This window comes from Procambarus clarkii, chromosome 5, assembly GCF_040958095.1.
Source record: "Procambarus clarkii isolate CNS0578487 chromosome 5, FALCON_Pclarkii_2.0, whole genome shotgun sequence".
NCBI classification, from domain to species: domain Eukaryota; kingdom Metazoa; phylum Arthropoda; class Malacostraca; order Decapoda; family Cambaridae; genus Procambarus; species Procambarus clarkii.
The window spans coordinates 19177345-19189494 of record NC_091154.1 but is presented as its reverse complement, the minus strand read 5'-3'; the positions used below and the strand labels follow the sequence as shown (position 1 = coordinate 19189494).

The window sequence follows — 12150 nt, the reverse complement described above, 5'->3', positions numbered from 1 at the left end:
TTAGTTTCCATATATTTTAATTAATCTTAAAAATCTATATGTCAGAAGAAAGGAAGATGTAGCCGTTAATGTGACAACATTTAAAAATATATATATCTTAAGTTAAATAAATAATATCACCTTATCGCCGGTGTCCGGACACATAAAAATTACCTAGGTATCAGTATCCAGCCAGGCGGGGATCACAGGCTGCACAATACTGATAAATTATGTAATGCACTACTTGTGCTCCATCTCGAACCCATTTATGATGTGACGACTTATAGTGAATTTTGTAACTAGCTCATCAAGATTGTAACTTGCTTAGCTAAATGATTTGTGGGGTTCGGTCCATTCATTTTCTTTCTTTATTATGCACCCCATAATACACATCCCGTGGGCGGTGGTGTAAAGGATTACAGAGGCACATAATCGGTTCAGGAACTGAACCCTCTAGTTCGTTTAGCTAAGCAAATAATGTTTGACGCTAGTTACAAAATTATTAATGTACACATACTTATGCATACATGTACATATTCACACGTATACATATATACATACACATACATATTTAATCACCACCACAAATACACACATCAGTAATCTTTTGTGTCACAAGTGATTCAACAAGAGGCTCACAACAGTCACTATACAAGGCACTTTACATTTATGAGGAGTCGCACAGTTACTAGTCTTGCTGCACACCCACCCAACTGGGCGGCAGCTTTACAGTCATGTGCTCCACACCCACCCAACTGGGCGGCAGCTTTACAGTCATGTGCTCCACACCCACCCAACTGGGCGGCAGCTTTACAGTCATGTACTCCACACCCACCCAACTGGGCGGCAGCTTTACAGTCATGTGCTCCACACCCACCCAACTGGGCGGCAGCTTTACAGTCATGTGCTCCACACCCAGCCAACTGGGCGGCAGCTTTACAGTCATGTGCTCCACACCCACCCAACTGGGCGGCTGCTTTACAGTCATGTGCTCCACACCCACCCAACTGGGCGGCAGCTTTACAGTCATGTGCTCCACACCCACCCAACTGGGCGGCAGCTTTACAGTCATGTGCTCCACACCCACCCAACTGGGCGGCAGCTTTACAGTCATGTGCTCCACACCCACCCAACTGGGCGGCTGCTTTACAGTCATGTGCTCCACACCCACCCAACTGGGCGGCAGCTTTACAGTCATGTGCTCGACACCCACCCAACTGGGCGGCAGCTTTACAGTCATGTGCTCCACACCCACCCAACTGGGCGGCAGCTTTACAGTCATGTGCTCCACACCCACCCAACTGGGCGGCAGCTTTACAGTCATGTGCATGCATTATCTTACGTAAGCAAATTTTGGATACTTCGCTAAGATTTCTGGCAGCACATCATTATGAATGAAGTACTTACACATTTCATGGACACTATTGATGTTATCTTTAAATTCCGCTATTTTTCACATTCCATTATATAATGACTCAAAGTATGCGAATAGTTCTGCTGACAGAGTTTACATTTAGTCAAATCTACATCATCAGATGTTACAAACTTCCAGAGGTACTTGTAGCTGAGCCTAAACCTAGCAGTGGTAACATCTAGAAGTCTGCTAACATTATTGGATGACCCATAGACGAGCGATTCATCAAAGTTTATACAATATTGTGAAATTGAGAGTCAGTGTAGTAACATAAATTGGTAAATAATAAATATTGTAAGTTAAGAATCTGATGCATGTGTGTGTGTTGGGGGGGGGGGCGGGGGTTATACCCTTGGTAAGCGAGAGTGAAAAGTAACCTTAGACGTACTGCGGTCAATGTGGGGGGGAGGGGGAGGGAGGGTGGGAGAGTCAAATCCACCCTCCAACATCTGGACATAGTACCACCAGCCTCCACAACACTCCATCAGCCTCCAGCTGATGCTTGTAGATGCCTCATCTAACCTCACTTATGTCACACATTAACCTACAGTTCCTGTGATATTTAAACTCCTCATCACAGTGGCGTCTCACCAATATAAACTGTATTGGATTTTGTCCCGAAATAGCTATATGCTGACTGGACGTGTATGTATGTATGTATGTATGTATGTATGTATGTATGTATGCATGTATGTATGTATGTATGTATGTATGTATGTATGTATGTATGTATGTATGTATGTATGTATGCATGTATGTATGTAATTATGTATGTATGTATGCATGTGTGTATGTATGTATGTATGTATGTATGTATGTATGTATGTATGTATGTATGCATGTGTGTATGTATGTATGTATGTATTCCCAATCACGTTAAAGACTCCCCCTCTATCATCCAGTTTAAGAGAAAAACAACTATGTACTAAATAATCGACTCCTTGTAACTTTAATTATGCTGACCTTCCTATCTGTATTCAGACTGAGCCTACCATCATTAGAGGTGATTATAACGCTAGCCATAGGAATATTGGTAATTCGCAGTTCAGTAATCGTAACGGCAACCAACTGGTGTCACTATTAGGTAGCCACGATGATGCACAGATTGTGGGTGACCTTGAACCAACGCATATCTACGGAGGTATTCTTGATCTATGTCTCGGTGTCAACGTCTCCCACACCGTGTGCGCCTCGTCAATAGTGCCAGTTATGGCGTCTGATCATCTGGCCATATTAGCCACTGTAAGCATTGGAAGCTCTATCCTCCCTGGTGGAGTGTTCAAGCGGAAGAGGCTGGCTGTGCCCATCGATCAACGAGACAATCTTGTTGCTCATGTGTGTCAGATTGGTGCAGTTCATCTGAGCCTTCATCAGTTGAAGATTTTAACAATGAGCTCACAGGTACTATCGAGCAGTTTATAGAATCACTTGATTCATCGTCCAGGCCACGTAACCCAAATTACACTGGTCATAGCACTTATGCTTATTATAATGATTCTAAATTGCATGCACTAAAACGCACTGCCAGAATAATTGGACTAGCTTGTAGAAGGACCCGCACTGCTGAAATGCTTCGGCTCTTTCAAGCGGCTCTGGCTAAGGCCAGGGAACGTATGGTGGAGCTGAGGCAGACAGACTGGGAAACTTTTGTCCGTGGTCTCAATTCTCACACGCCACTAAGTCGGGCATGGAAGGATATCAACAAGATCAAAGGGAAAAATGCTGCAGAGATCTCGTACCCTAATCCTCTGCACAGAGCAAATGATCTTGTTGATGCTTGGGCCACGACTTCCAGCTTTGACAGTCTTCCTCTACCCTCACAGAATGAATTAAATAATAGATATACTGATAGGGCAAGGTTCCTTGACTTCATGCTTCATCAAGAGGATGACTGTGACATGCTTTTTACTGAATACAAACTAGATTCTGCTCTACATAAAGGCAAAGCTACATCACCCGGGGAGGATGGAGTTACTTACGGCATACTGCTTATGCTTCTGCTAGTTCCAAGGAATACCTTTCTTCAATTGTATAATATGAGCTATGTTACTGGGGAGCTTCCTAAGTCATGGACCAACAGTGTTATTATTCCCATTCCTAAACCTCACCAGCCGAGTGCTTTATGCCCAGTCTCCCTCACTAGTTGTCTCTATAAGTGTCTTGAGAAGATGGTTCTCAACCGTCTCCTTTACAAAATTAATAATATGTTGTCTCCCCAGATATATTGCTTTATGCATGGAAAGAGTGTACATCACTGTATTACCACATTCCTCACCCTGCATACTGATAGGTCATATACCACTTTCCTAGATCTTAAGTCAGCCTTTGACATTGCTAACCCACACGTCATTATGAGAGAACTTGCTAAAATGAATATTGGAATGTTAATGTTAAAAATTGTTCAAACTGAAATAAATATATAACACTGTACGGTACAGTTGTGTTTATGTTTTGCGATTCCTTTGGAAAAGGTATTTGTGCACCAAGTACTACTAGGTCATTATGAGATATGCTGAATGTTGTCAATATACCATCTGAATACGCTTCACTTTGCGTTAATCATTGGACGTCCTAATGATTAAGGTCCCCAAAAGGACTTAATCAGACCTCAGTGGATAATTTTACTCTCCCTCTCTCTCTCTCTCTCTCTCTCTCTCTCTCTCTCTCTCTCTCTCTCTCTCTCTCTCTCTCTCTCTCTCTCTCTCTCTCTCTCTCTCTCTCTCCCTCTCTCTCTCTCTCTCTCTCTCTCTCTCTCTCTCTCTCTCTCTCTCTCTCTCTCTCTCTCTCTCTCTCTCTCTCTCTCTCTCTCTCTCTCTCTCCCTCTCTCTCTCTCCCTCTCTCCCTCTCCCTCTCTCCCTCTCTCTCTCTCCCTCTCTCCCTCTCCCTCTCTCCCTCTCTCCCTCTCTCTCTCTCTCTCTCTCTCTCTCTCTCTCTCTCTCTCAGAGCATCCCCTTATGTGTTGTATGTGGGTGCTGAAGTTCAGTCTCTTGTCTATATATAGGTGAAGGAACTTTCCATAATTGTTATTGCTAATGTTTACTTGTAATACTGGGTATACATCCGGTGTTCTTACCCTCGACCGCGGCGAGGGTAAGCCGTGGCCGTATGGTCTGAAACCCACAAATATTTACAATGGGGGGTGGGGGGGGGGATAACATTTCCTCTTCAAGCACGCGCACACAAATGAACTATGTTACTTAACTGGAAGCACTCGTACAACATAATTTACACGATTTCTCAGGATAATTATACTTCTTACCAGCATATATACAGTATAGTACCTAGGAGGTTCTCTTCAATGATATCTAAGATAATTAAAAGAACCCAAGCAAGCCACTGTGGAAATGTGCAGGACAAACATATCAATTGTGACACTAGCTCTCCACTTATGGCATTTGCTTAATTTAGAAACTGTACTTGTGGTCGATCTCGAACCCATGTTGTTGATGTGACGATGTGTTATGAATTTTGTGGCTAGCTCCTCAAGATTGTAACTTGCTTAGATAAATAAATTGTGTGTTCAGTCCCTGAACCCATTATGTGATAAATTAACTAAACTAAAAACTATAGTCTGGCGACGAAGCCTGAACTGCATAATGCAAATAGGGATTAACCAGAAAAAGATATAGGTGAAGAATAACATCAGGTAACTGCGTTAATTACAATATTAGATCAAACTAACATTGATTTTCAAAAGGTTGTATATTTTCCATCAATGGAGAGCATCAGCCAAGAAGCCTTCTTTAAAATATGAATATCTTTCCTCACCCAATAAGATCTAATCTCTGAATAAAACGCAAAAAACGACTTGATTGTAACCTATCCACCGCTGCCCATTGGATGGGGGAGAGGGGGTTATGTGTAGGATAAACAAATCAATTGTGACACTAGCCCTCCATATATGTCAGTTGCTTAAATTATAAACTGTACTTGTGGTCGGTCTCGAGCCCATTGTTGATGTGACAATGTGCATTGACTTTTGTAACTAGCTTATCAAGATTATAACTTCCTTGGCTATATGAATTGTGGGGCTCAGTCCCTGAGCCCATTATGCGCCTCTGTAACACTCCACTATCGCCCATAGGATGGGTATGGGGTGCATAATAAATGAACTAAAATAAGCTCTGCCTTTTTGATAACATATACAATTATAAGCTTTATTTGTGAATCTCAATTAATTAAGCAATATATCACAGAGCCTGTAGGGTTCGGTGAGATGAGCGAAGAGACATGGGAGATTTCACATAAGTACAGTACATGGTAGTTTAAGTAGCGAACGCATGTCAACGAATAACGAGTATATATAACAACACTATTGTCCTATGAAGTCGATTTAACTTCCAAACATATATTTTTTTAATAAATGTTAAATGTTTTCTGGCTAGCTATGTTAGATTTTATTAAAAATACGTATTCTACTTGTTAACATTATAATTTAAATTTGTGATAATTTGTACAGAGAAGTGCGACAACTGGATATGCCAACAAACACTTTCCAAACAACGATATATCTTGGATAAGTCGTTCCACAACATTGACGCTTGGACCGTCGACTTCCTTTGATGCTACTTATTTACTTATTTCATAATGAAATTATATTAGTTTGGAGTAAATATATGTTTTCTCATGTTCTGCATTCAGCACCCACATTATAGTAAATATACCATATTACTTCATTACTTAAATAATGCTAGGAGGGTTTTAGTAGCTTTGGGTCTTTAGTGGACAGAATCTCCAATAGATGGGGCGAGAGTCGCTCCCTCTCTCTCGCCCGAGCAAGAGTCGAAACTTAATTTAAAATTGATATATCTTTGTTCTCGAACATGATATATTTCATTTGGTGAAATCATAATAATGTTCATATCTCGGTCTTTCTGGAGGCATATAAGATTTTAGGCTTTATTAGCGTATCTTTGTTAATTATACAATATATCGGCAAGTGCGTAGGCGTCTGCACTCCATGCCCGACAAGCTACTGAGCGCTACTATAAAAACATATGTATCTTCACTTGAGCTATAAATATGTCTATTGTAATGTATTGAAAATGAAGCTCTTATTTCTATCTTGCTTAAGACATATAAAACATTTGTGTTTATTAACGAATTTACGTGAAATAAACATTGATCTGAGAGAGAGTTGCTCTGTCGTTCAGTCTGTATGGGGTGGGAGCTCCGTAATTTTTAAAATACATGTATCTTCATTAGAACTTTAAATATGTCTATGGTAAAGTGTTTAAAGTGAAGCTTATATGTCTGCCTTTCTTGAGACATATAAAACATATATGTTTATTAACGAATTCACGTGAAATAAACATTGTTCTGAGAGAGAGTTGCTCGGTCGATCAATCTGTCCGGGGTTAAAGCTCGGCTATTATAAAAGTACACGTATCTTCGCTTTAAATTTAAATATGCCCATGGTAAGGTATTTAGAATGAAGCTTATATTTCTATCTTTCTTGTGACATATAAAACTCTTACGTTTATTAAGGAATCTGTGTGAAATAGGCATGGTTCTGAGATGAATGCTGCGGTTTTCGAGCTCGACGCGCGGCAATGGACGCCTTAAACATCCAGTGGGTATTATTGGACCCTATACCCATTTTATTTGTGGTTGGAGCCCCATACCCATTCTATGGGTGGTTGGAGCCCCATACCCATCCTGTGGGTTGTAGTGGACGCCATACTCATCCTGTGGGTGGTATTGGACCCCATACCCTTCCTGTGGGTGGATGTGATCCCCATACTCATCCTGTGGGTGGATGTGACCCTCATACCCATCCTGTGGGTGGTATTGGACCCCTTTCCCACCTAACAGGCGGTAGGTGACAATATACCCATCCTAGCTATAGTTGGTATAGTAGACACAATTCCGTCCTGTTTGCAGTAGTTTACCCCATAGACATTCAAATGTAACATCGTTTTCTGTTAGCGTTCCTACAAAACATTCTTTAAAGATTTTTAAAGCCAAACTATGGTATATAATATTGATTGGTGAAGCACTGTTATTCTATGTAATAATTTATAGTGCTTATTATAATTTACTAAGAACAACTAATATTTCTCAAAACAAAACTACGAGCCTTCAATAGGATATAGCTGATCTGTAATATTATAAGAGCATGGACAACAGTAGGTAAATTTCACAACCCATGTGGGACCTGAAAACTACAATTTTCCTTATAATTGAACCAATCACGAATATTCTGCTATCTATGTTGACGGACGGGTACTGTGACACGTAAATTGGTACGTGAGGAAGAGTTTGGGCCTTGGTAAAAAAAGTAACTGGGAATATATCACATATTTACTAATTCATATTCAACATATTGACTTTAAGCATTAAGTCATATATGTGCTGTCTTGTGTGAGAACGGGTTGACAGTGTGATAGGTGTGCAGAGTGGTTTCATGGAGACTGTGTGGGAGCAACCATTGCAAATGTATGTTCTAGGCCAGATTATGTATGTCCACAGTGTAGAGACCCAAGCCGGGAATAGTTAAATGCATGTCCTCCTTACTGTAATGGCACTGTCCTTTACAGACCCCAACGCCGGCAGCACGATGACCACGATGACCACCAAGAAATCCTCCTCAGACTTTTCATATTAATGGTCTGAGTATGAGCAGACGGAGCCTGAAGTTCATTTAGCAACCGCAGGGATGACTTCCTCTTCCTCAGACTTTTCATATTATGGGTCTAAACGCCAGCCGAGGGAGCCAGAAGTTCCGTCAGAGGCCCGAGGGATGGCCATTTCATTTGAGATTCGAGTTTTTGGATAATAAGTTCAAATTAAGTCTAATGGGACCTCCAGGGGAGGTAGCACCAGTGATCGCGAAGATCATGGACATGGGAGCCCCGACAGATTCTGATTTTACCTGGAAAACAAGCTACCCAGTGAGCCTATATGCTGGGGAGGGTCCGAGGGCCTCCACAAGCTCATTTAGGGTATCCCCACTTTGGGAAGTGGCTTTCTTTGACAGCCATTTGAGGGTCAATGACACCCTACATTCAGTTTCGATCAATATGTTTGCCTTCGTTTCAATTTGGCTGTAGTGTCCTTCGTTATCCTTTGGAATTTGGTTTGTTCAGAGAGTATGAGATTCATACTTTCTAGTAATGAACCTCATACTCTCTGACCAAACTAAATTCCAAAGGGTAACAAAGGACACTACAGCCGAATTGAAAACAAAGGTAAACAGTGATCGAAACTGTGAATGCCAAGAAATCTGGACTCCACCTGTCAAAGGTTATTGGGGAATACAAACCTGGGTATGCATATGGAAATGTCAAGACCCACAAGCCTGGAAACCCACTTCGGCCAATCATCAGCCAGATACCCACACCCACATACAGACTGGCTAAGTGACTCAATGGCTTGCTGACTCCTTATGTACCCTGTGCTTTCAGCCTGAAGTCTCCAAAGGAATTTGTTGACTTACTGCGAGGAACACGGGCCACAGGGATTAGAGCCTCGGATGTAAAATCACTGTTTACCAGCGTACCTGTGGATGAAACAATCAGGGATAATAGTAGACAGATTGTATTGTGATCCGGCTTGTACTCTCTTGACATACCAGAAATCATACTTAAGAAACTATTTCAAGCTTGCACTAAAGAGGCACCCTTCTTGAGCCCAGATGGACATATGTATAAGCAAGTAGATGGGGTCGCTATGGGTTCTCCCCTAGGTGTCCCGTTTGCGAACTTCTACATGGGTACCATCGAGTAGAAGGTCTTAGTTGACATGGACTTGAAACCCGCCATATACTGTAGGTATGTTGACAACATTTTTATGTAGGTACCTGATGCCAGACATCTGCAGGAGCTGAAGGAGGCATTTGAACGGAATTCTGTGTTGAGTTTCACTTACAAGATGGAGAGGGATGGGAAGCTGCCCTTTATAGACGTAATAGTCACGGAAAGGAGCGGAGGCGTCCACACTGCAGTTTGCACTAAGGAAACGAACATAGGAATGTGCCTCAATGCCAATAGTGACTGCCCAGACAGTTACAAGAGGAGTGTTGTCAACGCTTATGTCGATCATGCTCTCGGCCACAACTTAGGATGGAAGCAAGTCGATGAAGAACTCTGTAGGGTAAGACAGGTCCTAGTCAACAATGGCTTCTGATAGTTTTGTTGAAGACATCATAAAAAGAAAGGTAAAATGCCATGCAACCTCTGAAGGGTCAACTAACACAACACATGTACCCCCTATTAGACTATTTTACAGGAACTTCTTTTTGACGGCTCATAAAACAAAGGAAAGGGTCCTGAAAGATATTAATAAGAACGTCATCCCTACAGACAAAAATCAGAAAATACAATTGATGATTTACAATAAAACCAAGAAAGCGGCCTACCTACTCATAAAGAACTCTCCAGACACCAAGCATAACGCCTTAAAGGAAACCAACATCGTCAATGCCTTAAAATGCCTACTTGGGGACTGTAAGCCCCAAAGAACTCAGTATATAGCAAGACAACAATGTCTCTTTACAGGCGATTAACAATGCATAAACAACAGCGCTTCATCAAGAAACATATAATCTCACCTCACAACCAGACCATCACCAGAGAAATCTTAACAAACACAGAAATCATCAATAGATACAGCAATAGCAGGCGGCTCGACATCCGCGAGGCACTACACATCAAAAAGTCAACACCAGCAATCAACAGTCAATTAATGCAAACTATATTCTACCCACTTCAAGACTCCGAACCAATATAGAAGCATCAGGAGGAAGTGGTGATGCTATGGGCCAAGAGGCCTTCTGCAGTTACTTTCATTCATATGTTTTTATACCCATTGGTTCGAGTTCTGTCTTGTGTAAATGTCAATCGCCTCACCCAAAACTTTTATATCACCTCACCCAAATGCGAGTATAAGTATGGATGTGTTTACAGGTTACAGTTGTGTGTGTAAACTAAAGTCTTTGAAAATGTAATAAGTTATTATGAAACGCGTTCAAGCGTCGCGTCAGACTAGAAATAAAAATGAATTTTGGAGAACTGATTTTTCAATTACCATCGGCAGTGAAAAGAAATATGGAGAAGATTTGTGTTAAAATTATGAATCTTACCTTCTCAGACATATTTAACAACACACACACACACACATACATACATACACACATATATACATACATACATATACATACACATATATACAATGAGGCCTCGGCTTACAATGCTAATCCGTTCCCAGAGACGGATTGTAAGTCGAAATATCGTAAGTCGAAGCTATTTTTCCCATAAGAAATAAAGGGAATTGAATTAATCCGTTCCCCACCCTCCAAAATATTAACATACAAATACATTTTATACTGAATACAATGTTTTCTTCTAACTGCAATACAGTACCAAAGTTTCTCTTACCTTTATGGAGGGCTCCTGATGGCATATGGAAGATGGTGATGAGGGGGGGAGGAGGAGAGTTGTTACTGTTTGGAAGGGGAGTCCCCTTCCATTATCACATCAGGCAGTGATGTTTTCTCTGGGGTACTCTCTCTCCTACATTTTGCCTGAATACCACTAGGACCTGGTTGTGGTTCAGTGCTTGTTTGTCTCTACAAATTTGTCAAGAGACATTTGTTTTTCCCTTCGTTTTAACATTTGTCTGTAATGATGCATCACAGTGTCATTGAATACGTTAAGGCAACGACCTACTGCAGCTTGATTTGGGTGAATCGTTTCAGCAAAGGTTTGCAATTCTTCCCATGCTGCACACATTTTCTTAATTGTTGAGGATGAGACATTCTGTACTCTTGTTTCTGCTCTATGGCCATCCTTACATGGGTTTTCATATGTTGAGCCTTACCACTGACTTTCCTGGGACTCCTGGTGTGTTATATAATAATTACTTTAATGTTCAAAATGCAAAAAATCACCACAAAGGCAGCTGCCTAAGCGGGCAGCTGCAGTAAACTGAGGCAGGTCGGCCGCGTGACCGGGAACCACACACTCGGTTGACCCGAACGTGTACCAACAAATATCGGAAGTCGACGACACCATCGGATGTCGAGTCACATTTTTCGATGAAATTTACATCGTAACTCGAAATTATCGTAAGTAGGGGTAATCGTATGTCGAGGTGCCACTGTGTATGTATATATATACAGTGGCACCTCGACATACGACTGCCCCTACGTAAGATAATTTCGAGTTACGATGTAAATTTCATCGAAAAATGCGACTCGACATCCGATGGTATCGTTAACTTCCGATATTCGACTTCCGTTGGTACACGTTCGGGTCAACCGAGTGCGTGGTTCCCAGTCACGGGCCAACCTGCCTCAGTTTACTACAGCTGCCCGCTTAGTGACGATCACGCCTATAAGAAATTTCGCTTTTGTGGTGATTTTTTGCATTTTGAACATTTAAAGTAATTATTATATATCACGCCATGAGTCCCAGGAAAGTCAGTGGTAAGGCTCAACATATGAAAACCCATGTAAGGATGACCATAGAGCAGAAACAAGAGTACAGAATGTCTCATCCTCAACAATTAAGAAAATGTGTGCAGCATGGGAAGAATTGCAAACCTTTGCTGAAACGATTCACCCAAATCAAGCTGCAGTAGGTCGTTGCCTTAACCCATTCAATGACACTTTGATGCATCATTAGACTAATGTTAAAAATGAAGGGAAAAACAAATGTCTCATCACAAATTTGTAGTGAGACAAACAAGCACTGAACCACAACAAGGTCCTAGTGGTATTCAGGCAAAACGTAGGAGAGAGAGTACCCCAGAGAAAA

The 12150-nt window shown here is 41.4% G+C and overlaps 1 long non-coding RNA gene across 1 annotated transcript in view; it reads left to right on the top strand.

Annotated features, from left to right (window-relative positions):
- LOC138373591 (uncharacterized) overlaps positions 1-10404 on the top strand; it is a 31335-nt gene extending 20931 nt beyond the window's left edge. The window contains exon 2 of the long non-coding RNA XR_011231228.1: positions 7933-10404. This is a non-coding gene — a long non-coding RNA (uncharacterized lncRNA). The remainder of the gene's footprint in view (positions 1-7932) is intronic.
- The last annotated feature ends 1746 nt before the right edge of the window (positions 10405-12150 follow it).